The following is a 13,263-nucleotide window of genomic DNA, read 5'->3' on the forward strand; positions in this document are numbered from 1 at the left end:
CTCTTCAACTCTGCAACCTGACATTTGCATGTCAGGTTTGTTTCAGTAGGAGAAAGGGTTGGAAGGATTTTTCTCTTAGAGAAAGTCTGGGATGAACTTAGAAGACACAGTGGGAAAGGCCACCATTTTATTTAATTATTTGGAGTTGTTTTCCACCCCCTACTCACAGCAGCCCTCAGGGCTCAGTAATTAGCAATGAAGTGAAGGGGGAGCGATCTGGACTTTGGCCCCAGCTGACCTGCTTGGTACAACTCATCTGATTAATGCACCTGGTCACATGGCGGCCACAGAGACTTGTTGCTGGGCATCCAGAGGTTTCCAAGGGAACCACTCTTGCTCCTGCCAGAGCTGCTCTGGGAGATCTGCAGCCCTGAGTGCCCAACACCCAGCCAGCAGCACTGGGGAGCAGCCAGGTGTAAGGAGCACCCCAAGGTGCAAGGAGCACCTGCCCCGAATGGAAGCATATTCAGCAACACAATTAACACCCCTTTCCCAAGGTGGATTGTATGATAAAGACCTTTCTGGACAGAGATCCCATCCCCTAGCAAGCTGTGCGTGGAGCTGACCTGCCTGCCCTACAGAGCTCCTTTGCAGCCCCATCTCCCCTCCCTCCCCAGGCCCTCTCCCTACACACTGCTGGAGTGCTGCCTACACACAAGCCTGGCAGCTTCCACATACACAGTTCCCTCAGCACATCCTTGCACATGTATAAACACACTGCACTGCCTGCTTGCAGGCATCTCCACACACTCTTCTGCAGCCTTACCTTCACGTGCTTATTTATCAGTGTTCCTGCTTGTCTGAACAGATGAAGATATGCCCCATGCATATGCATGCACACTCACACTTGTTTTACACACTGGTCTTTCAGATACATCAGGAAATCTTACAGCAGTCTTTTTCTCCCTTCTCCCTTTCACCATGGCGAAGGAAGATCAGAAGGGTGTGCACATCTGCACTGTGTGCTCTAACAGTAACTTCCCAAAGCTGTTAATGCTGCTTCAGTTTTGGTAGCCATGGGGTAAGCATTAGCAGCAACAAGACTCCAGAAACTGTTAACACTGTGCCAGGAGACCTTCCTTTCAACATCTGATCCTTAGCAGCAGAAAGCTTCTTTCAGTTGATTTTTGTAGAACTACACTGATTTATCCCCACTCTACAATGGTTTGCATTGCTGAAGGACATGAGCACTGAGAGAAACATGTCTTAAACATGCAAAGCTTTTCTCTTCTTTCCCAGGAAGATAATGAGTGCATCCTTGCTAACTCTCCAAACCAAACTGCTTTCAGGAGACTCTTAAACAGTATCTTTAATCTTCCAGACTTGAACGTGTACCTGCAGGAACACAAGCTGCAAATGGCTTTCTGTAGCAAACTGTATTTACATGATGGGAAGAGAAAGATTCAAGGGACCTGGTTCTTCTGTTTCTGAACTCAGCTTCACACCACATTGTAATGGTTGATACCATCATTTGATGGTATCAGGAGTATCAGACAGAGAAGAAATGTTATTTAGACTGAACTCAAAGTCTTAAGCAAGAGGGGGCATTTTCAGAACTGCACATGAGACAGTGTAAGATAACAGAAGCTGGAAGATACAATTCCACTTAGGGTAGAAAAGGCTATGAATGAAAATTGCCTGGAAGAGCCAACAGTGTGCGCAGGTGGCTAAGGCCAAAGGCATCCTGGCTTGCATCAGAAACAGTGTTGCCAGCAAGAGCAGAGAAGTGATTGTTCCCCTGTGCTGGGCGCTGGTGAGGCTGCAACTCGAGCACTGTGTCCGGTTTTGGGCCCCTCACAGCAAGAAAGACATTGAGGCCCTGGAGTGTGTTCTAAGGAGGGCAACAAAGCTGGTGAGGGGTCTGGAGCACAGGCCGTATGAAAAGAGGCTGAAGGAGCTGGGAATGTTCAGCCTGGAGAAGAGGAGGCTCAGGGGAGACGTCATTGCTCTCTATAACTTCCTGAAGGGAGGTTGTAGTGAACTGGGGGTCGGCCTCTTCTCTTGTGTAATTAGTGATAGGATCAGAGGGAATGGTTTCAAGTTGTGGCAGGGGAGATTCAAGCTGGTCATTGGGAAGTATCACTTCTCAGAAAGGGTGGTCAAGCACTGGAATGGACCGCACAGGGGGGTGGTGGAGTCACCGACCCTGGGGGTGTTCAAGGAATGACTGGATGTTGTGTTGAGAGGCATGGTTTAGTGGGAGCTATTGGTAATAGGTGAACGGTTGGACTGGATGATCTTTTAGGTCTTTTCCAACATTGGTGATTCTATGATTTTGTGATTGTTGGTGCATGCATTCATTATTCAAGGAATAAGACATCTCTCCACTGTGTTCAAATCAGATGTGTGACCATGTGAAAGGTATGATTATGTGTAATGAAGGTACCCTTAATGAGGTATCTGCAAAAGGCACAATCAAGCAGCAGCAGCAGAGTACGTTCATGCTGCAGGGGAGAATGTAGAAGTCTCTGTCTCTCTGCCTTTATGTTGTATTAAACCCCAAGCACATGTACTTGAACTTGTGACACTGAGACCACGGCAAAGATAATGAAGAGAAAGAGGTCATTCAGACAAACTTGCCTGTCCTTGCTAGAGTTTGTGTTCATGTCTCAAGCAACAGACTCTGGGCTGCTGAAGCAAGGATTATATTGTAAAAATAAAGTTTGTGCTAGCTGAGTAAACAAGAAGCTTGAGAACTGGATCTATCAGGAGCCAGAACAGCTTGTAAGCCTAGGTTAAGAGAAAAAATAAAGTAAGTAAAAACAACCTGAATAGCAAACAAGAACACTGAAGGCAATATATTCATAAGCATTAAAAGTAGAACCTATGTTCTCTTTCCAGAAGTGGTTTTAGAAGTTAGAAGTCAAAATCACATGATCTTTGGATAAAATCTGGGATCCTTAAAATGGACAAAAAGAAGTGCTTTTTCACACAGGATGTAATTAAATTTTAAAGCTAATTTGCCACAAGATATTATGTAGACTGAAAGTATAAATATGTCCAAAAGGTATTAGACAAGTTTACAGAGGTTCGGTCTAACAATGGCAATTAAACTTAATCGTCTGGATGCAATGTCCATGCAGTTCTCACAGATTGCTGGAAGCTATAAAACTACAGCTTGGAGAAGCCTTGTTCTTTCTTTGTGCACTGCCCTACACATCTCCCGGTACTTACTGCCAGATGTTATTTTAGGCTTTTCTTAATAGTAAATTATTTTGGAAGCCTGGTCCTTCAGGATTCTCCTCATTTATTCTGCTTCATATTACATGCTGTTGTCACATAGGCTCTCACAGAATTACACCTCTGTGAAACTCACCTCATATGGTGAATTCCAAGCAGTCAATTTAGCATCATTTGATACCAAATTTGAACACAGTGTCTCTTTTGCAGAGAAATTCCAGAAGGAAGAGAAAATTAGGCTTCAACTCGGTCAAAAGTGCACATTACCATGTAGCAAGGCAGTCTAATTCAGATCCCACTATATTGACTGGAAGCAAATTCAGAAAACAATTTGCTGGCAATTAGTGAGAAGTAGGATGTGCTGACCACAGAGGCTAAATCCTAAGAAGTCCACAGACATGGGTGGAATTATCACAAATTGATACTAATTTTGAACTGACTGCACATGCCAGAGGCAAACGGCAATCGTTGGCCATTGCATATCTGAGACAGAACAGTGAGTACCGGTCCATCAACTCTGTTTGTTTTGTAGTATTTCACTTCTTGCAGAGGACAATAATGCTTCCGGAGAAAGATGTGTCCCTTCCAATAAACAAAATCAAGCAAAGTCTCAGCATTGTTCGTGTGTGCATGTATGAGTTTCTCTTATGGTGCTTCCTTCACACTGGTCCAAATCATAACATGCTTTCTGTGCATTTATTATTCATGTCCCTTCTTCACTTCTCTTTCTCTTTACTCTCATCCACATCTCTTCTCTTCTGCTTTTTCCTTCTTCTCTGTCTCTATCCTACTGTCCCTGCACGTCATTCCAACCCAAACACCCAAAGCTTTTTTTAGAGGAAAATGATGGAAAATAAACCCCTTGTGTTGAGCTGCAGTATGTGCTCTGCTGGAGAGCAGTCTTATTCATTAAGGTAATGATCTTGTATGCATTTGGGCATGTTATCCGTAACACTCCAAAGGGAAATGGACTACTTAAACCTATTATACCACTGCTTTATTCACCACGTGCTGTCATTTACGTCCTACATGATATCGGGCTCTAATAGCACTGGTTCTGAGAAACCCTGCACATTACCCACAAGCAGTCCATTAATCCACTGTTTCCATTCTTGAAACAAAATAAAATAAAATAAATAAAATAAAATAAATAAAATAAAATAAAATAAAATAAAATAAAATAAAATAAAATAAAATAAAATAAAATAAAATAAAATAAAAGGCTTCAACCACACCAGGGCACAGATGCTGAGAGTTCAGCCAAAAACAAAACAGATTTTTTGTGCCCGCAGCTCCAATGTAACTCTGCACAGAACAGTACTTTCTGCTGATGGAGAAAAGAGGGGGCCGGGGGACAGGGCTGTATGCTGGGGAAGAAGCAAATCTGCCAGTCAGCAGCTGCTGCAGGGATACTTGGAGTGTCTGTTTCCTGGAGGATCCAAGTAAAGCCAGTGTAACCTGCATCGGAATCAGTTTCCAGCTGGTGATGTGAGCTCAGGCCTGGCTGGAGTTCCACCCCAGAACATCAGTTTTCCCATGCAGAAGAAAGGAAATGGAAGGCATCTCTGAACTCCAGCCTGCAATCGCTGGGAACTGGCAGAATTTACTCCGACCAGCTACAATGAGATGTTTCTGGAGAGCTCTCAAAGTTTCCCAGCCCCACTCCTGAAACACAGATCTATGGATCTGTTCACTTCCTCTCAAACCCACGGTGGTCATAGCATTAAAAATCAATCAATCAATCAATCTACAACTGCTTTATAAAACAGAAGAGCCCTGCCAGCAGCCCAGGCTTCCTCTCCCTTCTCAGCTCCGTGCTGAGGAGGGAAGCTGCTCCACCTCCTGGCTGACTGAGCTCCCTGTCCAACTTCTCTGCTTTGAGCAGAGCTCATTGGAGAACGAAGGTGTGGTCCAAACATGACTATTTCTGCCAAATCTCCAACTCCAGCAAACAAAGCCTCCTGTTTTGTTTGAGAAGTAGTGAGAAGTACCTACAGAGGCATTTATCCTGACACAGCACATTCTCTTAGGGCACAAGGGAGATGGAGCAAGGCTGGATTAACTACTCTACACTGAGCTTCACTGCTCTGAAATCAATACATTATTATGGTAGTGACTCCAACCCTTAATATTCTACTACTGAACAGCATCATGTCTGTGTTGAACAAGGGAGACTCAGACTGAAGGAAATTCCTTTCTGTGATACAGATACTCAAGTACTGGGACAGAGCACTTGTGCATTTCCAATGCACAAGGTTTATGAAAGGAAATTAAAACAAAACTCTTCAAGAGTAGATGTAGATGTAGGGCCAGGAAGAAGAGCCTTTGGGCAGCAGGATGGGATGTCTGCTCAGCCTGTTTTCTGTTCTTCTTAAAAAAAATAACAACAACAAACATTTAGATCAGGTTTTACAGAGCTGTATGATCTCCTGCCGGCACTTGGAACGTTGCTGGTGAACAACTCTTAGATTCAGGCTGCCTCTGCCCCTCTTTCCTGCCTCTTTTCTCCAAACCTTAGCTGAGGCTTACCTGCTTACTAACAAGTAAAGCAGAGTGGCAAATCTCCTCTCCCTCACCTCTTGCATATCTCTGCCTCTTACAGCCTCACTTGAGGCCTGTTTTCTTTTTTGATGCTTCTAATGAAACTAAGTGGCTGCAACCAAAAAATTTCCACTTCCTACCTTCGGGTTGATTGCTGCAGAGCTGACAAAGGCAGCATCCTGTGCTGGAGCCTCTTTGGATGGGAACCCTCAGGGGCAAGGATAAAGCGGTGCTCCTACCCTCTGCTCATCAAGCACTGTTAGAGTACTGACTGCTTAACCTGACTATCTAAGAGAGCAGGACTTGACCAGCCTGACTTCAGGGGCCAGGGTCTCTGGGAAACACATGCTAGTGCATAGAAGCATGACATTCTCAGCAGTCCTTGATTCTGGGCTTCAATATCAGAATGAGCAAAATCCCTTCATCGGTAACAGTCTTGGCTGGTACTGCTGGTCATTCTTGCTATATTTGTTATGCTTAATACTGTCTAGAGACACATCTCCACAGCCCTGGTGGATGGATCCTGTTTTTGCCCTAGGACAAATGGTCCATTATTCTGAACTCTTCTGCTTACCCAACCTTGTCTTTGAAAGTAGTTGAGAGAAGAGTCCAGCGCAAGCTCCAGTTCAGGTGCTGACTTTCCTTCCAACAAGAGTATCTACAAGAGTTACCTGAGCATCAAGACTGAACTTTCCTGGAGCAACTACTAGCCTTCTGCCTGGCCAGAAATACTGAGGCCTCTTGCAACTACAGCCCCATTCTTACCTGAACTCCACCTTAGATCAGGTCTGGTTGACACCGCATTTCCTGGCCCACACCAAGATGTCTCTTGGGTTACGTTCTTGTACCTTGGAGATCCTGGCTGCTTCTGGGCCTGCAGCAGATGGGCTCAGTTTTTCTACATCTCACTTTGCTGACACAAGGGGAAAGTAAACAAGATTCTGCACAGCACTGCAGAGAACAACTGCTCAAATGTTGCCTGGCAGATGGGGCCCAGGAGGGAAACCATCTGTTCCTGAGTGAGGGCTTAAATTCCTCCCTGAGAGATCCTGGGCTGAAGATACCCAAGTATGTTCAATGGAATAAGGGTGCACCAGGGTGCAGCCATGACCTCGACTGCTACTTCAGTCCTTGATGACTGGGCATCTTGCAGAAACAAGTCATGGCTAGGTCCTCAATTCTATGAGCCACTGGATATCTCCTATTCTCCAAACTGATTTTTTCTTTCTCTCTCCACATCTTTTCATATTGGCAATCCATCTTGCATGTATGCAGTGTGTTCCCTGCATGTGCTCCCTGTCATGGAACTGGACAGAGGCTGTGTAACTTTCTTGCAGCTCTCATATCTGCCACCAACTGCCCTTACGCATCCTGTTCACCTTATCCAAAAAAGTGCAACTACCCCATACAAAGACCATTTGCTTGATACTTCATTTTTGATTGTTCATTTGGTTCCTGCAGCACATCCTGCCAACACTGGAGACCATCGTGGAAAGGAACACTGGGAAGGTTTTGGTAATGCTGTTAGAACTTGGAGAAGCTGTTGGCATCTCAGACAGAGAGGAGAATAACATCCAGGAAGTCTGAAGAAGGAAAGAACAATCTGCTGCTAGTCAGTATGTCTGAGAAGCTGGAAACATTAAATTGATAACACCTTGAACAGCAGGATGATAGTTTCCATCTGGCCTAGTGCTGAGCTTGGTCTCTCTCACCTCTTCCCTGCTACAGCCAGGGAATCTTAGTCATAGGGTTGGAGGTAGGTCATCCAATAAGGCAGAGCAAGGATAAAAAAGCCATATAGCAAGAGCAGGGTGAGCAGCAGCAGCAGCAACTCTTGACTCTCCTCTCACCCCAGCTCCTTAAGCTTGGGAGGTGAAAGATGCTAGAGCTATTTGCTTAATTAGTAGCAATAGCTGAAGTACTTGAGAAACAAAAGCTCCCCTCTCTCTCTGTGCCCCACTTCTACTTGGGAGCCAGGGGTGGGGAGCAAATTGCCTGGAAACCAGAAAGCACCCTGGATCTCATCACCGTGGCTGCACAGACACTGCGTCCTGTTATCTACAGAAGAACAAAACCCTCCTCCCACCCTCTTCTGTCTCAGCTGGAACTGATAAAAGGAGAAGAAATAAACAGAACATTTTTTGTTTTTTTATTTTTTTATTTTTTTTAATGCCCCAACCCAAAACAGCAAATAAATACTCAGGGAATAAATGAATCTTTCATAAAATATATTTATTTGTTTCTGCAGTGGCTTTTGGGTTGTTGGTGAGTTGAATGACTCAAATGAAGATTTCATGTTACAGAATCCATCTCAGTAATGCCAGGAGTTATAAAATCACAACTCACAAACATGATAGATCATGCCAATTGCTTGAGAATAATGGTCTCTAGCTATGCATACCTGAAAGCATAGATCTGAGTTATTTACATGTATGGATGTGCATACTGCTACAATGAGTATATAGCACACTATTTTTTACATTTTTATGGACTCTTGTTTGAAATCTGCAGGGATCTTTAAATTTTCCATAAGAGATTCTTCTGTATCTGTATTTCATTATGCACATGGAAAGGTAGCAAGCAAAGTGGCAGAGTAAGATAGCAGAATTAGTCAGCTAATAGAGATTTTGGTGCTTTTGTATCTGGGCACCTTCACTCAGTGTAGACAGGATTTCTAAAGTAACACAAAATGAAAAACAAAGTGGGACTTTGATAAGTTCTCATGACCAAAAGGCTAAAAATATGCCAAATAGCATAGCAGTAAAGCACTGAAAACTAACACCCATATATTTATGTACCGAGAGAAATTAGGGCTATTACAGTTGCTCCAGACTGGCTTCCTACATGCACTGGATAGATAATTTCACTTGGTGCTTCACGCATCAAGCTCTGACCATTTGGCTGAATGTGAATGTACCTTTCAGCAACATGTCTCATTTTGGCTTGATGCCTCCAGGGCCACCTCCCTGCAACAGGCACTATTTCAAAGCTTAATTACACTTAAAGCTGAAAAAGGACAGCTTATTTTCAGCCTGTCTTTCCAGTGTTAGCTTCTGTCTGTGTATGCAGGGAGCTGTACACTTAAATCAACCTGTTAACTGCATGAGATATTAAGGGCCAGAGGTTGGCTCACATAACAAATCTATTTTCCTGTTTTTTAAAAATAAGTCATTAATATGTGAATAAACAATAGGAATAACTGCTAATTCAAAATGTAACCCTATTTTTCGCTGAGAGGCAGACATAGCCTGTCCTCTGGCTCTTTTTTATTATTAGTAGCTGAAATTAAAATGCTTATAATTCCATCAAGAAAATTATGACTTTGTAATAAAATATATGTTTTGCTTACATAAATTTTGCCTTTGTTTACAACATTTTCTTCTAAGAAATACTGTCTTTTGTTTCAAAAAGGCCAAAGAATGCCATATTAAATGGCTGATTATGTTTTTCAATTTTTCCACTCAAATATTTTCTTCTATCAGCATTTCCTTGGCCAAGCATAGCGAAGTGTGCAAGTCTAACCTGGGTCACAGCAGACAAATCAGCAAGTGAGGTTTCTGTCTTGGGATACTCACAGGGCTTGAGAGCTCACTCTTGCTCTAAAACTTACCTGAACTTCTTTTGATATGGACCTACATGGTTAAACTCATTTAGATCATGACAACAGTTTGCTCAGACTGGCCTGAAAAGATCAGGCTCTTACTGATAGCTCTGAGGACACTGTTATCGCTGCAGAAAGCATGCTGCTTTCATCTTTTCCCACTGCCAAATAAACACGAATATCTGTGTAACTACTGTAATAAAAGCAATGCTAATATTCATGATACTGGGGCGGGGGTGAGATCTAGGTCTAGTCTCCAGTGCTTAAATTCTCCTGATTAACCATCTTCAGAATCACTCTCAGATGTTTTTGAGAACCTGGGTTAAAAATAATCTCAAAGCAGCTGCTGATTTTTCCCCAACCCCACCAACTGTTAAAAAACTGAGTGTAGGTTTTCATAGCATACAAGGTTTCCAGTTGGGTGTGGACTTCTAATGAACTTCTAAGAGAAATAAATTGCTGTGGATGGCAGCCCAGGACTCTGAAGCTTCATTGTACCTATACCTCTGACTTGCTGCATGCTTCAGAAAAATTACCATCTCACTGTATTTTTGACAAGAGGAAGAGCAGTATCTCTGGGCCTGAGGTATAAGAAGTATGTGTCTCAGAAAAAAAGGCACTGGAGAAGACCTGTGTCCCCCTTACATCCTGTTTGATGGACAGGGCTTGCACTGGTGCTCAGAGAGGATGCTGAGTTTGAACATCATTGTCACTGCTATGCCCTATAACCAGTTACAATGAAAGACTGATTTTCAAAGGACATGTATGATTGTACTCACAAACTCTGGCAGACATAGCTAATATTTTCTTTTTGCAGAGCCAGTATTTGACCTCTCTCTTCCCTGCTGACCACGTAGTCCTTTTATATATTAACATCATGCGCTGGTTGTAGTGTCTCCCCCTTTGCTATCACGCACATACATCCACCTCTCATCTCCCAGTATCCACCAACTCCCAGCATCTGTGCCACTTACTTGGCCTCTTTTCCTTTATGCTGCTCCCCTCCACAGTCGTGTGACTACTATTGTGTGGTCCCTGCCACACAAAAGCTAGCCTGACCTAATTTAAATCAGTGCTATTCAAGCTGTTCTTGTTTTATCTCCCAGCACAAGGGTTGTGCTCCCCATTTCAGAGGTAGCACAAATGAATGGCTAATTGGGGGGGGGTATTGTGCAGGTGGTGTTGTCTCCAAGCCCTGATTGTCAGCTCTCCTGTTCGATGGTGCTCCAAGCTCTCCTCTCTTTTAGCAGCCATGCAGGCTGTTTTGAGAGCAGAGAGAGAAAAAGGGGAGAAAGGAACTCTGCAGTCACTGCAGCATGTCAGACAAACAAAGCGCAGCACAGCCACGTTCAGCACTCTGGTGAAAAGGCAAGCTGGGGGAGGGTTCCCTTCTTCAGAAAGGGCAGGTGCTGGTGATAATAGTAAAGAATATCCATCCTTCACCTCCAAACAACCCCCCTGCTTTCTTTTTCTTGTGTATTTATGTGGCAGTCTTTACTCAGACTCTGGAGACTGCCCTTGGGGAAGTGAGGCATTGGCGGCTTTCATATGTGAGCTGTGCCACAGGGTTTGTAAATATTTGGAGCAGAGAATGGGTCAGGAGCTAGAGGGCAGACTGAAATGTTGCAGGCTCTTCATCCTCCTGAGCAAACTTTGGGCAGCCATCACCAGCCGACCTTTGTAAGCAAAGCGATCAACGTCCCTAGGAGCTATTCCAGCAAGTGACAGGTCCAAGGACCTATTTACACTGCGTCCCAGAGTCCACCACTGACTGAAGGAGGGATGACTGCAGTATTCTTTGAGTAGGTTTGGGAGTTAATACCAGACACACAATCTCTCTCTTTTTTTCTTCTTCTTTTTTTTTTTTTGTTCTTTTTTTCTTTTTTTCCCCTGATTTCTGCCTCCCATAAGTACCTTCCAAGAACTTTCTCTCTGGGGCTGTTTGGTCTGTTCTTCTGCTTCTGCCACTGATTGCTTGACTGGAAGATAGACCTGCTGAAGAAAAAACATGAAGCATTTGAGTCTTTTCATTGATGGTCTTGGTTCACTATGTGGTCAGTTTCTTCCGCACTAGAGAGAGGACTTCGCCCTCACATACTGATAAGGTTTTCCCCCACCACACTCAGGTAACAACACAGTGCAAAGGTTGCCCCTGAGTCACCTCCTGCAGGCACCACCAGCTGCAGGCACAAAGAGGGTAACACCAGGATGTTAAACAGTGGTGTGAAGCAAACAAGTCCCAAGGGTCCAGATTTGTTATAGATTTTAATGTAATATTATAATCCTTACTGCCAGTCAAATTAGAGAAAAGCACCAGCAAGTCAGAGTTTAAAGGCACGTGACAACCTTCTCTCTACTCTTTTTGGCTCCAAATCAAGAGATTGCCACAAGAACATAAAATTAATTGTAACCACCAGGTTTTTCTTTTCTTTCTTATGGGTTTATGGTTCATGTATCTCATCTAAATTTTTCTCTGCAGCCAGCAGAGCATAAAACACACTTCAAATATCAAAATAAAATCAGGAAAATGAATTTTCGTATTACTACCTTATTCCAAGGGCTGAAGATTTATGGAAAAAAAAAAAAAAAAAAAAAAAAAAAAGAAGTAGTGCTATAGGAACATATGAGTTGCTAACACTGTACTAAGATAATGATAAGAGTACGGCGTATTACTAGCACCACACAGAGATGGGACCAGGGACTTTACCCACAGTTTCAGTGATGGAGACTCACTACATGGCAATTGCTGGTGTCATACTTATCACGCTGCCTTGCAGAGACACAGGCAGTGAGCATATTTTGCATGAGGGAAGGTTTACGTGCAGAAAAGGAATGGAGAAGCAGCGCCAAATGCTCGATATCACCAGTCATCCACCAGCTCCTGTCCTGAGGCCAGATTCACTGCGAGCAGCTCTGCAGGGAGCCCCGCTCCCCGCTGTCACTGTTCTACCGACATCTGGTGGCAGCTGCCTCTGGAAGAGGAGCTGCTGCTTCTTCACCCAAAGCGCAGCATCTTGTCCTCATGGCCTGCACTCAGCCTGCATTCATTCAGCCCGCATTCAGCCTGCACACGTGGCTTCAGCCTGAGCCGCATCGCTGAGGGGTGCAGGCTGCCGGGAAGGCCTGGAGCCTCCAGCAGAGCCACGAGGAGCCGGACACGAGGCCTCGCTGTGCTGCGGGCATCGTGCCGTGTGTGAGGAACACACCTGCTGCTCCTCGCTGAGCTGTTCACCTTTCTGAAACGCACACACCAGAGTGCCCTCAAACACAGCTGTGGGGAGCACCCGCCTCTTCCTCAGGCAGCAGGGCCTCAAGAGGCAATAATGAAGATACTCATTAAGGCCAGTCGTTCAGAACCTCACACGCGGTTCGCTGGTGTTGGTTTCTTAGCGACGTGCCGCTGCCGAGTTGAGGCTGCACCGCCAGCACCACCGACCCGCGTGGTGTGAACAGCACCCACTGACGGGACGTTTTGGGTACCTGAGGTTTCCGTAGTGTAGCGGTTATCACGTTCGCCTCACACGCGAAAGGTCCCCGGTTCGATCCCGGGCGGAAACACTCGTTTTCCTTTCTCATTGTCATATTTTCAACACATTACTTCTCTTCATTCTTTTCCTTATCCCTCATACGGCTTTATTTATCTCCTCCCAGCTCTTCGACGCCCCGCAGCTCCTCTTGGTAAGAGTTGGGGTCGAAAATACCGCACCGCGCTCTCACAGCAGGGCAGCGCACAGATCCCACTGGCAGTGCTGGTGACCACCAGCGCCCGGTTGGGGAAAACTGCGCGACGAGACACGATTTGGGTGAGTTTCGAAATAACGAGCGAAGCAGAAAGGAAGAAAAAAGAGACACAAAAAAAAATTCTGCTGCGTTGGCCGGGAATCGAACCCGGGTCAACTGCTTGGAAGGCAGCTATGCTAACCACTATACCACCAACGCCC

At 44.7% G+C, this 13,263-nt stretch overlaps 1 long non-coding RNA gene and 2 other non-coding genes across 3 annotated transcripts in view; 2 read left to right on the forward strand and 1 right to left on the reverse strand.

The window, feature by feature from the left end:
• Positions 1-7,952, forward strand: part of LOC146758171 (uncharacterized) — a 30,484-nt gene extending 22,532 nt beyond the window's left edge. The window contains exon 3 of the long non-coding RNA XR_014935105.1: positions 7,183-7,952. This is a non-coding gene — a long non-coding RNA (uncharacterized LOC146758171). The remainder of the gene's footprint in view (positions 1-7,182) is intronic.
• A 4,855-nt stretch (positions 7,953-12,807) lies between these two features.
• TRNAV-CAC (transfer RNA valine (anticodon CAC)) lies at positions 12,808-12,880 on the forward strand. The gene has a single exon. It is a non-coding gene; the product is annotated as a tRNA-Val (tRNA).
• A 309-nt stretch (positions 12,881-13,189) lies between these two features.
• On the reverse strand, positions 13,190-13,261 carry TRNAG-UCC (transfer RNA glycine (anticodon UCC)). Its single transcript has one exon. It is a non-coding gene; the product is annotated as a tRNA-Gly (tRNA).
• Positions 13,262-13,263: the final 2 nt, after the last annotated feature.

This window comes from Coturnix japonica, chromosome 16, assembly GCF_054131305.1.
Source record: "Coturnix japonica strain WE chromosome 16, WE-NBRP24, whole genome shotgun sequence".
Taxonomy (NCBI): domain Eukaryota; kingdom Metazoa; phylum Chordata; class Aves; order Galliformes; family Phasianidae; genus Coturnix; species Coturnix japonica.